The sequence below is a fragment of the Pseudochaenichthys georgianus genome, unplaced genomic scaffold (genome assembly GCF_902827115.2).
Source record: "Pseudochaenichthys georgianus unplaced genomic scaffold, fPseGeo1.2 scaffold_787_arrow_ctg1, whole genome shotgun sequence".
In the NCBI taxonomy this organism is placed as follows: Eukaryota; Metazoa; Chordata; class Actinopteri; order Perciformes; family Channichthyidae; genus Pseudochaenichthys; species Pseudochaenichthys georgianus.
This window is the reverse complement of record NW_027263335.1, coordinates 54313-67777: the sequence shown is the minus strand read 5'-3', so window position 1 is coordinate 67777 and position 13465 is coordinate 54313. Positions and strand designations below refer to the sequence as shown.

General features: G+C 46.8%; 1 protein-coding gene across 1 annotated transcript in view; it reads left to right on the top strand.

Moving 5' to 3' along the window:
• Positions 1-9028: 9028 nt before the first annotated feature.
• The window catches only part of LOC117444292 (protein FAM135B-like), a gene marked incomplete at its 3' end in the record, with an annotated part of 50596 nt that continues 46159 nt past the window's right edge, over positions 9029-13465 (top strand). The window contains exon 1 of the mRNA XM_034079955.1: positions 9029-9143. The remainder of the gene's footprint in view (positions 9144-13465) is intronic.

The following is a 13465-nucleotide window of genomic DNA, read 5'->3' as shown; positions in this document are numbered from 1 at the left end:
TCTGTATCTCTTCTCTTATCAGATGTCGTCATGTTTTGTTTGGGTTCTTACTCACTGTCTACAGATATATGAAAAAACTTAGTTCAGAGAACTTTTACCCCCACGTTTAGTGCCTGCTAGAGAGGTGGGACTATCCTGGGGAGAAAAAAGTACACATTTCTGATTGGCTGGGCGAATTGCAAACCTTGCCCCGTAAAACTCTGAAAAGTTTTGTGAAGCCGCCATTGTATTTGCTGGCATTAGCATTATTAGCATTAGCATTAGCCCCGCGCACCAACGAACACAAAAGAAAACATGGGAGCGGTAGAGATGAGGAGGTGTCGGCGTTCTGGTCATTTACTCTGAAGGCTTCAGTAGAATAATAATAATAATATATTAATTTTCTATAGCGCTTTTCGGAACCCAAAGACGCTTTACATTTGGGATGGAGGGTAGACAAACAAAACAAAAAGAAACAAAACACAACAGAAAAGCAGTCAGGAGGAAGTTGATTGAGAGGGGGGAGGGGCTTATGGATAGAGAGTTGAAGAGGTGGGTTTTGAGGCGGGACTGGAACAGGGTGAGGGACTCAGACTCACGGAGGTCTTGGGCGAGGGAGTTCCAGAGCTTCGGGGCTGCCACAGAGAAGGCTCTGTCCCCGAAGCTCCGGAGTTTGGCCTTGGGGATGGAAAGCAAACCGGCTGAGGAGGATCTGAGGGACCGGGGGGGGGGGTCGGTAGAGGATGAGGAGGTCAGTGAGGTAGGGGGGGCCAGATGGTGGAGGGCTTTGTAAGTGAGGACCAGGAGTTTGTCGTGGATGCGGTGTGAAACGGGGAGCCAGTGGAGTTCTTTGAGGACTGGGTTGATATGATGCCATGATTTGGTGTGGGTGGGACTCCCAGCAGCTTCTACTGAAGCCCTCCCCAACTCCGGGGACTTCCGGCCGGGGACTTCGGGCGGCAGTATACGCCGTGAAGTGGTTTGCGGCCTGCCAGTAAACCCAAAGTAGAAGAAGAAGAAGTGGCGTCAGCGGCTTCATTTGTCTAATCTTCCCTCAGGGAACTTATTCCGGTGTGAACGCGATCTGTACCTAGTTCCATGGGGGCACTAAGTGCTGGGAACTAATGGCGCATTTCCACTGCAGCTGGTAGCCCCGTTTAAGCGTCCTTAATCGTCCTCAAGCGGCCAGGCTCGTTTTTGGTGGCCTTTCCATATAGCGTAGCACCGGCTAGCGGGTACTTTTTCCCTCTTTTTCCGGCCCCATAAAATCGTGGTTCTATCAGGCCAGGGCTGAACTAGTGACGTCAACACTCTCGACTGCTGATTGGTCAGAGAGAATCGGCACAAGATCGCGCGCGAGATCATCCCTAGCGTCGCATATATATCTAGAAGCAAGCTTGCAGCATTTTTGTAAACGGAGGAGCTACAAAAATGGCAACGTCAAAGAAAAGCACACCGTGGTCGACCGAGGAGCTGACGACGTTCCTACATCTCATTGGGGATGATAAAATCCAGCGGGAGCTCGACGGGAGCCCCGCCTACACTGCGTTGCTATAGTAACTACCCCAGGTCCTAAACTGTAATGGAAATGCGCCACGGTCTCGGACGGCCAGCGAGGCAGCCCGAGGCCTGAGCGGCCATAGAAACCATTCATGTCTTCAGATCAGTATTGTATTTACCACCTGAACTGCTTTAGTTTGTCATAACAATATAAACTGGTTGGAGGATGTGTTTCCCCTCTGACACATTTAATTAAAAGCAAAATACGACTAAGACTTGAGCAATACATGTTATATCCTCCAAGCTCTCACTTTTATAGACCAGAAACAATAATCTAACTTTGATATGGGACCGTGTAAAAAAGAGTGTCCTTTCTGTGCAAGTACTGCCAGTTTTTCTTTTTCTCAGACTATGGTCATCTGGGATCTGGGATCTGGCAACAGTCCGGAAAAAAAATCGATAGTGCTTCTCTCTTAATCAAGAGTGCTTGTAGTTTATGGCAGAGCGCCATGTTAGAAAAGAAGCAATTGACTTTGGGTTCTTAAGGAGGAAGGTGAAGCAGGAAGTAGAGGGTTCATCTGATGCATCCGAGACAAAAACACCCAAAGAGAGCAACAGAGTACTTCCTGGTGTTGAGCACTGTTAAACACACAGTTACCAAAGCTAACAGCTTATGGTTTATGGCCATTTTGATTCACTTGCAGTTACATAATCCTCCCCTCCCCCTTGTCTGACGAGTGATTAGTCTGAGGGGTTGTTTAACCAGGGCAGATGGCTTTTTATCGCAGTACCTGACTGCCAGGGACAACCGAGACACTGCTGGTTAGTTTGTCTTTCCTTTTTTATTTGGTACATTTTTACTCTTAAGATATTTCCATTTGTGAAAAAATAAATATAATCTTGAAATTGAAGCTTTTTCATCAAGAATATTTACAATAAAGTGCCTCACGGACACTGTGCGTGTTGCTCAGTGTAAAGATTATCACGCACGATTTCCCTGAAATGTCTGGGAGAAAAACACGTCTGACTAAAATGGACATGTGTCTGGTCCCCATCAACCCTCTAATCTATGCTGACATACTACCAGACAGGTTTAGCTATATGGTGAAAAACATGAAATAAACAGTGAAATGAAAAATGTTGAATGTGTTGAAGTTAGCATTAGCTGCAAAATGTCTTTTTGTGTCATATTAAAGAGGACAAATTATGTCCATGTTCATATGTGTATGTCGTGTCTCTACCGCAGGGGTGGGGAACCTCCGGCCCCCGGGCCGTATACGGCCCGCGAGACCATTTGGTACGGCCCTCGAGGTAATTTATAAACACACGCAAAAAAGAAAAAAAATTAAAGAAATCTAGACCGCAAAAAAAATGAAACAAGCGAGTGCCTGTTTTTCCTGGCCAAGGTCAGGGTCCTTGAACACAACACAAGCCTAACGTGTCATCACGTGGTCTGACAGGGATGCAGTTCTGACGGAGAGCACCAGAACGCGGCTCCGGGCCGGGACTTCACAAATTGCAGTACCCATAAGGAGCCATACACATGCCGCAGTTTTTGCGTTGCTGTGTCTTGAGTTGAAAGCCCAGTCAATAACAGTGGCCCAGTCAATAACTGTGTTTTGTTATTAGCATCTGGTTAGCTAGCTATGCTAAGATTTTTCTACCACCAGTGAGGTAAAGGCACATCTTTATATGATCATTATAGTTATAAAAACACAAGAAAATAAAGTAAACGGGTATAAAATACTATATGACAGTAAACAAAAGTTCTTATTAATAAACAAGAATACAGTTTGAAAGGAGAGTGATTTGTAAAATATCCATAAAGAAAAAGAAAATCTGTTTCCAGTTCTGTTTCATATGGATGGTGAGAGATGTATCCATAGATCTCTTAATGTTGCTCTCAAAGTGCACCAGATTGATGCTTTTAACTTGGAGCTTTTAGCTCCCCCCCCACTTAAATCATGTTCACATGGATAGGAAACTAAATACATTTGCACACATCTTGTGTCCATATCTTTCTGTTTTGGTGGTAATGCCACAACCGTGCACGTGTATGCGTGCACGTGTATCATGGCAAGATATCTGGATTCAGAGGTTGCTTTTTCTTTGCACAGCATGAAAGACAGGCCAAATGAATGGGCTGTGATTTTAGTATTTTTAAGCAGAGGTCAATAATGTGTACGGCCCTCGGAGGATGTGGAAAAAATTGAAATGGCCCTTGAGAGGAAAAAGGTTCCCCACCCCTGCTCTACCGGGACATGTCTTCATGCTTTAATGTTCAACAAGCTCTATTTCCTCAATCAATTCCTGCTCAATGTACATCCCTAATCTACCGATCTCATATCTGTAGACCGTGAGTAAGAACCCAAACAAAGACAAGGGGACATCTGATAAGAGAGGAGAGGCAGAGGTTTCATAGTGTCTGCTTTACACGCAGAAGGCCCCCGGTTCAATCCCCAGTGAAACCTTCCTTTGGGAGTTATAGCCGAGGTGATCAAGAACTAATGGAAATACACACCAGTGCTAACAGTATTTGTGCAAATCTAAGCTAACCGTATCGAACCTGTCAAGTTAATATCAGTACTTCATGCTTTAATGTTGAAAACGCTTTTATTGTTCTGATTCGTCACAGTTGTTCCCATGTGTCTGAAAATATCACTTATTACAGGTTTAAAAGCAAAATGAACATGTTGGCTTGGGTTTGAAAACACTATGATGAAAACTGACACCATGAACGACCCGTGATTCACATTTAGTCTCTGGGTGAGCTTTGTTGCTTTACAGTTGTGTAGCTTTCTCTGGATGTGTGGTTGCTGCATTTCTTTTAAAGGGTTTACCCCAGAAACCCGCCGGACACAACATCATAAAAATATTGTGCGTCTTTTCACATACAGACACCGCTACAGACTTTTAGTGGTTCATACATTGATAATTAAGAGGTAATATTTGTGTGTGAGTCTTTATGTCAACTAATATCGTGCTTGAATGTTTTTATATTCTAAAATATTACATAAACAACACAGGAATAGTTGGCAGTTTTCCCTGGCATTGATTCTGGTCAGTTTGGGAGTCTTTGAATAATTCAAAAGTGAATCTCCACACATGGCGTCGTGTGTTCCTTCCAAACGACTCAGCTTTGGTTTAATCTGTCCACAGAACATGTTGCCAGTCGTGCTGTGGAACATCCAGCTGCTCTTTTGCAAACTTCAAACGTGCAGCCATGTTTTCTCTGGACAGCAGTGGCTTCCTCCGTGGTGTCCTCCCATGAATTCTTGTTCAGTGTTTTACGTATCGTAGATTCGTCAACAGAGATGTTAGCATGTGCCAGAGATTTCTTTAAGTCTCTGACACTCGAGGATTCTTCTTCACCTCATTGAGCATCCTGTGCTGTGCTCTTGCAGTCGTCTTCACAGGACGGCCACTCCTAGGGAGAGCAGCAACAGCGCTGAACTTTCTCCATGTACAGACAACTTGTCTCACCGTGGACTGATGACCATCAAGGCTTTAGAGATACTTCTGGAACCCTTTCCAGCTTTATGCAAGTCAACAGTTCTTAACCGTACGTCTTCTGAGAGCTCTTCTGAGCGAGGCATGGCTCACATCTGGCAATGCTTCTTAAGAATAGAACATTCAAAGCTGGTGTGTATTTTTTATAGGGCAGGGCAGCTTTAACCAACACCTCCAATCTCGTCTCCTTGGTTGGACTCCAGGTTGGCTGACTCCTGACTCCAAGTAGCTCTTGAAGAAGTCTTGTGAATGTGAATGTTTACGTGGTGTGTTCAATAAAAACATGAAAACATATAATTGTTTGTGTGGTATTAGTTGAAGCAGACTGTGTGTGTCTGTTGTTGTGACTTAGATGAAGATCAGAACACATTTTATGACCAACTTATGCAGAAATCCAGGTCGTTCCAAAGGGTTCACTTTTTCTTGCAACTGTAGCTTTTTACAATATATATTGTTTCAGGCTATCGTTCCCATAGAAACAACTATTAGGGTTAGGGTTAGGATATAGCCACCAGATCTCCCCACGTCGTCCGGCGACTTCATGGTTCTCCAGAGATCCAAGGAAAGGCACGGGCCAGCGCATAGTGTTCACGGCCCTCACCTATCTTTGCACGTTGACTGAGTCACCCACATGAAAGGGTGTGTCGTGGACAAGGTAGACTGAGCTTGAAGAACAGAGACGAGGAGGTGAAGCTGTGAATATGGCGAAACATTCCCCTGCCAAGATGGGTGTCTCTGTTAACCCGTTACGACCCAGAGGGGCTCAAGAGGGGAAGGGGTCGAGAAAGGGAGGACAGGATGAAAATTATGAGAAGCAAAAATAGATTTTATATATTAAATCTGAGTTTTAGGATTAGGTAAAAGCGCAACTGTCACGGATGAGTGAAGGAAGCTGGACCCAAATGCAGATAACTCTTGAGAAACCCTTTATTTCAAGGATAAATGACAAATACAGAACAGAACACTCTCCGGTGAACTCCGTCACCAACAAATAATGACCCAACACTGAACACAGACAGAGACAAGACTAAATACAAGAAGGGGTAATCATGACAACGAGAAACAGGCGGGCAGGGGAGGAGAAACACAAGGACAACAGGTGAACACAATCGGGTAATCAGGGAGGGAAACAGACAGAAAGCAGACAGGCAGGAAACGGGGGTGAACACTTAACACAATAAGACAGGAAACCCAAAGACAAGAAAAACACCAACACAGACAAAACTACAAACGTGACCTAACATGTGAATTGTGACAGAACCCCCCCCTCAAGGGGCGGATTCCAGACGTCCCTAAAAAAAACAAAAACAAAAAAGTCCAAAACCCCAAGCAGGGTGGGCGGAGGGGGTCCGGAGGACGGGTCTTGGGCTGACAGCCCAGGAACACAGCGGAGGACCAGGAAGGGGTCTCGGGCGGACGGCCCGGGGGGCAAGGTACAGTCCAAAAAGGGGGATTCGGGCGGACTGCCCGGGGACAAGGCAGAGAACCAGGAAGGGGTCTCGGGCGGACGGCCCGGGGTCAAAACAGAGTCCAAGGTGGGGACCATGGAGGACCGAAGGCAGCGGCAGGAAGAGTCAGGGACCCGGGTCCGAGGGCGAAGACCGCAGCTCTCAGGGGGCCGGGCACGAGGGCGAAGACCGCGGCTCTCAGGAGGCCGGGCTCGAGGGCGAAGACCGCGGCTCTCAGGGGGCCGGGCTCGAGGGCGAAGACCGCGGCTCTCAGGGGGCCGGGCTCGAGGGCGAAGACCGCGGCTCTCAGGGAGCCGGGCTCGAGGGCGAAGACCGCGGCTCTCAGGGGGCCGGGCTCGAGCCGGTGTCGACCGGACAGGATCAGGAGGCCGGGCAGGACCCAGTGTCGGCCGGACAGAAACCGGAGCCGGTCGGACAGGCTTCGGCAGGATCCCCCACGGAAAAGGACCAGGAGTTGGCAGGAACCCCGGCGAGACCGGTGATGGACATGGGGCTGGCAGGGCCCCCGGTAGAACCTCCAACGGCACGGGATATAGGGTTGGCAGGACCCCCGGCAGGAGAGTCTTCTGCGGGACCTCCCACGACACAGGACACAGGGTTGGCAGGACCCCCGGCAGGGGAGTAGACGGCGGGACCTCCAACGACACAGGACACAGGATTGGCAGGACCCCCGGCAGGGGAGTAGACGGCGGGACCTCCAACGACACAGGACACAGGATTGGCAGGACCCCCGGCAGGGGAGTAGACGGCGGGACCTCCAACGGCACAGGACACAGAGCTGGCAGGACCCCCGGCAGGGGAGTAGACGGCAGGACCTCCAACGACACAGGACACAGGATTGGCAGGACCCCCGGCAGGGGAGTATTCTGCGGGACCTCCAACGGCACAGGACACAGGGTTGGCAGGACCCCCGGCAGGGGAGTAGACGGCGGGACCTCCAACGGGACAGGAGAAAGGGTTGGCAGGACCCCCGGCAGGGGAGTAGACGGCGGGACCTCCAACGACACAGGACACAGGGTTGGCAGGACCCCCGGCAGGGGAGTAGACGGCGGGACCTCCAACGACACTTGCGTAGGGGCTTGAATAGGGAATGGAGAGGGACCTCGAGCGGAGACTTGAGAGGGGACTCGAGAGGAGACTGGAGAGGGGACTCCAGAGGGGACTAGAGAAGGGAACACGAGAGGGGATTTGAGAGGGGAACTAAAGAGGGGACTCGAGGAGGGACCAGAGGAGGGACCAGAGGAGGGAACTCGAGAGGGAACTAAAGAGGGGACTCGAGGGGGAACAGGAGAGGGGACTCGAGATGGAAACAGAGAGGGAACTCGAGAGGGGACTCGGGGGGGAACTCGAGAGGGGACTCGAGATGGAAACAGAGAGGGAACTCGAGAAGGGACTACAGAGGGGACTAGAGGAGTAACTAGGGAAGGGACTAGAAGCGCAACTGTCACGGATGAGTGAAGGAAGCAGGACCCAAATGCAGATAACTCTTGAGAAACCCTTTATTCCAAGGATAAATGACAAATACAGAACAGAACACTCTCCGGTGAACTCCGTCACCAACAAACAAGAAAAACCCCAACACAGACAAAACTACAAACGTGACCTAACATGTGAATTGTGACAGCAACATTAGTTAAATCTAGTGGTTTGAATAGTAAAGCTATTTGTGGAGGGTTAGCGTTAGCTTTGGCATCACTTTACAAAATACAGTAACAATTTGAAGTTGGGAAGCCAAGAATGAACCAACAAGCGTGTTATCTATGAGCCACCTATTTACTAAAAAGATAGAGACTCCAAACAAATCATAAATTGCAGCTGCCAACTTTAGTGATTAGTTTGCAAAGTCCAAAAAGTTTCATTTGAGCTCTGACACATCTTCCGAGTCACGTGTGTGTGTGTGTGTGTGTGTGTGTGTGTGTGTGTGTGTGTGTGTGTGTGTGTGTGTGTGTGTGTGTGTGTGTGTGTGTGTGTGTGTGTGTGTGTGTGTGTGTCGCGGCTCTGCTTCTATTGCACTAATGTGTTTGTTTGCATAACACTCCTCCTTTGTGTCTCAGCGCGGACATGGCAGCAGCACGGGTCACTTCCGCCTTCAGGGGGCAGGCTGTGACGTCAGCTCGCCACACACTAGCCAGCAGTGCAGCAGCAGCAGGACACACACACACACACACACACACACACACACACACACACACACACACACACACACACACACACACACACACACACACACACACACACACACACACACACACACACACACACACACACACACACACACACACACACACACCACACACACACACACACACACACACACACACACACACTCACACACACACACACACAGTGACTGGGTGCTGCTGATTATTAATATTCCCCATATGAAACCGCACGCAGAGGGATTGTGTGCGCAAAGACAGACGCTGCTGCACTTTCCCAAATTGAAATCCCTGTCAGGAGGGAGAGGAAGAGAGGAAGAGAGGAAGAGAGAAAGGGAGAAAGGAGGGGGGAGGATTGGGGGGGGGCTTCACTGCAGAACATACTGGCTCTGGATGAATAACCATGGCAACAGCAGCAGCAGCAGGAGAAGCGGCGTTATAAACATTGCACGCCGCGCATCCCTCTGCAAAACAGCGGATTACTGCGTGACGGCTGGACCTCCGCGCGGACACCATCGCTGCTAAGGTGAGGCTGCGTTCATACATGTGATGTGACACCGTCGTGCGCTTCAGGGGCGCGCATGTGAGTGGGGAATGAGAGCAGGCTTGTTACACTACGGCAGAGAAAAGCTGCTCCTGACGGCTGCTGGACGGGGCGAGAGCTGTCAGGCTGCATGAGGACGGAGTGTATAGGACGTCTAACAGGGGGTGTATACATAGTGTGTCTACATGTGTCTCTGTCTGACTGTTGTGTGAGTGTGTGCGTGAGTCCTCAGATAAGTTACCAAAGCATTAAAAAGGAGAATTTAAATCATTTCAAAATAAAGGTTTGAATTAGATATTGAAGAACTCGCATGCTCCGATGGCTTTTGGAATTGAATTTGGATTGTTCTGCATCTTCGAGCATGTTGGGGGAAAGCTGCTTCAGCACCGTAGGCTACCGTGAGAGCTGGTTATCGTCAGGGTTTCACAGACGCAGACATAGTCCCACTCTGCTGTCTTGAACGGACAAAGTAGAGCTCCAGAGTCCAAGTGAACATGTCCTGCACAGTGAAATGAATCAAAGTTAATACGGCTGTGTGTAGAACAACTTCAGGCCCCTCATGTGACCAATGTAAACACGAAAAGTCACAAGACCGCTTCACAGTAATGCCAACCGTCATACTTGTTGACCAATCCTTTGAAGAGACTGTGTCGCTGTAGCACACACAGCAGCCAGCATTAAAGGTGGATCAGAGTTGTGAACACAAATAGGTGTCTGTTTGTGGTCATGAGGCATTGCATGATCTAGAAGCTCAACACACACTACTTCTAAATATAAACTAAAACACTTTATCGACTAGCTATCAAAGGAAACATGTTGTCTTGGTCTCAAAGGACATGACTTGGGTTAAAGTGTGTGACATAACTTAACATATGAACCAGAGTAAAGTTCAGCACATGTTGATTAAGTTAGACTGGACATGATGTCCGTTTCGTTAAGTGCTTAAGTAAGGTTAGTTATGCACACCAGTGGCGAACCGTCAGGGCCTTCAAAGTATTCAGAGGATACCCTGGAACACTCGGATAAAACAAACAAAACATCGATTTAATTATATAAATAAAATGTATATTAAATGAGAATGGTATCTGTGTTGTTGATTTGTTTGTCCTTCTCGGACCATGCACTTCGCATTTCAGTGGTTTTGTGTTAGAAAAGAAAGCAACCAATCAGATCTTGTTCTGGGTCTCTGGGTAGAATATCCTTCAACCAGGTATTCTACATCCTTGATCGAATGCCCTGGCCGTTGCACTGACTGAGAGCGTACGTTTGGACTGACGGTTTGATCAACCAATCAGATATTGATTTGTAGCCAATGGGCGTGTTCTTTCAGAGTTCCCCTCGGTTCCAGGGTGCTCTAGAAGGCCCGCTAGTTCACTGGCTCGAGACAGAGGATCTCGATGAATGCCACGAAGCAATTCATGCCGTTTTATTGTTTTTAACGTTGAAATGACAAGTGCAACAGGTGAAGATGAAGTTGTTGCAGAATTGTGGTGAGAGGGGGGGGGGGGGGGTGTGTCTACAGAAGGTCCAGTTGTGATGGCCACGGTTCGCCACTGCAGCATGCTCCTGCATCTTAAACGAATGGAATATGGCGAACAATGGCAGTGTTGTTTCTTTGATAATAATGTTTTCAAATATTATTTTTTAGAATATCGTCTTAGAGCAGTGGTTATCAAACTTTTTTCAATAATGTACCCCCTTTGAAAAAAGAATTCAGCCAGGTACCCCCTTTGTTAGGGACAGAATGCCTCTATGAAGAGGTACAGTACAGCGCTGCACCATCAGTGTCTGATTTATTAAAACAACAACTTTGTAACTGAGAAATACTGAAATGCTACTTTTCAAATGTTTACAATCCATCACTAAATTCATGGCAAACCACTTTTAACATCATGCAATAACACTAAGACGACATTAGTTGCATTGAACTGATCTTTTTAATAAGTTGTACAATATAGTGAAACATGGGCTTGAGCTTCACTGAGGACCTTTGTCATTCTGACAGGGAGGCATCTGCAGCTATTACATTCTCCTTTTGAAATATGTGTAACTCTGTTCATATAAAACCCACACTGCTCAAACTTCCTTACTTTTCCTAAAATTAGTATATTTATTTATTTTGTAATTAACATAAAAATAAATCTCACGTACCCCCTGCAGTACTCCAACGCACCCCTAGGGGTCCGCGTACCCCCATTTGAGAACCACTGCTCTAAAAGGCCCGCTAGCTAACCGGCTCGAGGCAGAGGGTCTAGAATGCGACGAAGCAATTCATGCCGTTTTATTTTTTTTTTATTTTTTTTTTTTAACAACTTTATTTTTCAGTTTATCACAAATACAGTATGTCCAACATTTATGACAACAAGTTGAAAACGCCCCAGATCCCACCCCCCTCCCCTCCAGGTGGTATTCCCCAGTGAATAGACAAATGACAAAACAAAAAAAATATATATATATAAAATATATATAAAAAAAAATATATATATATAAATAAAAGTAAAATAAATGAAAAATAAAAATAAGGAATAGACCAAATTAAACACATACAACAAAAATGACGATAATAGACAGTATACGAGTAGATAATCAGATATAACGTTTTATTGTTTTTAACGTTGAAATGACGAGTGCAACAGGTGCCGCGGCAGAAGGGGGGGGGGGGGGTTCGCCACTTATGCACACAAGTACACATGAGTCACTGTTGACTAAGCGTTTCACGCAATCAGAGGTGAACTGGGCGAAAGTCTTGTGTTTGTTTTTCCACCCTGACCTCCATACACTCTTTGCAGCACACCACCTGACTTCCGCTTCATCCAACAGAGGTCGTCTCCTTATTTACCTGGACTTTGATCGGTTACAAATGTATGATGTTACAAATAGAGCCGGGACTCGATTAAAAAAATGCATCTAATTAATTAGAGGCTTTGTAATTAATTAATCGAAATTAATCGCATTTTTAATCAAATATACATATTTGACCTGAGAACAGCGAGAAGCAGTTTCCACATGGATTTGACTCCAAGTGTGCAGTCCAGGGAGCCAGGGAGCTGGTTATTCTCTCAGACGTGGACTTACTTATCCTGGCCCTGAAACCAGTCATCTGGTTGAGTGTGGGTTGGGTCAGGGTGTGGTTCCTTGCACTCGGAGTCGGGCTAACGTCCACGCTAGCTGCTACATGCTAGCTGCTACATGCTAGCTGCTACATGCTAGCTGCTACATGCTAGCTGCTACACGCTAGCTGCTACACGCTAGCTGCTACATGCTAGCTGCTACATGCTAGCTGCTACATGCTAGCTGCTACACGCTAGCTGCTACATGCTAGCTGCTATATGCTAGCTGCTACATGCTTTGCATGTAGGTGATACTTTAGGCTTGATGTGCTGCGGCTCTTATCGACGCTTCCATCCGTCCGTTTTTTAAAACAAAATGTCCCATCCACGGGGCCGACCGAAGCGGTCTCATCAGCTTGTTCGTTCATGTTTGACTATTGTTCACCGTGGTTTGTTGTTGTTTGAAGTCCCATGCTGAAGTCATGAACGTTAGTTGGTGCTCCAGTATAATCGGTACGCCTGAAACTCATCCAGTGAGAAACGTTCCGCTGTGCAAAATAAGTGCGATTAAAATGCGTTAATTTTTTTAACGCGTTCATTTTTGTGTAATTAATTAATCTTAATTAACGCGTTAAAGTCCCGGCCCTAGTTACAAACAAACACAAACCATGAGAACTGTCTCCCTGGATGGAGACATCCAGGGAGACATCCAGCCTAGATGTAGGCTTTGCCCGATGGTACTTTCATGACCTCCTTTCTTCTCACTAAGAACCTCTGATGATAAGAGAATCTCATTTCCAGATAGCGATGACGGTCACATCCCGTCAAAGTGTGTACTGCCTCTTATTCAACTCCATCCGGGCCAGAACCAACACCACGGAGGGTTTAGCTCATGCTGGATTGTTCCCTCACTTGATTGCTGGCTCAGAGCTTTGCTGCGAAGGGCACTCTGCCCATCAAGCATGCTACTCCTTCACATCAGAAACCGTCTCAGAGCAAACATATGTGCAGTAGTTGTAATTACAGTTATTAATATCCTTCCAAAAATATATACATTCACATTTTGTCCTTCCATTTAATTTCACTTCTTATTTTTTATTGTGTCTTAATTTCTCTTATGTACATTGCCTTGTTTTATATTCTCTCTCTCTCTCTCTCTCTCTCTCTCTCTCTCTATCCATCTCTCTATCCATCTCTCTCTCTCTTTCTCTCCATCTCTGTCTCTATCTATCCATCTCTCTCCCTCTCTCCCCC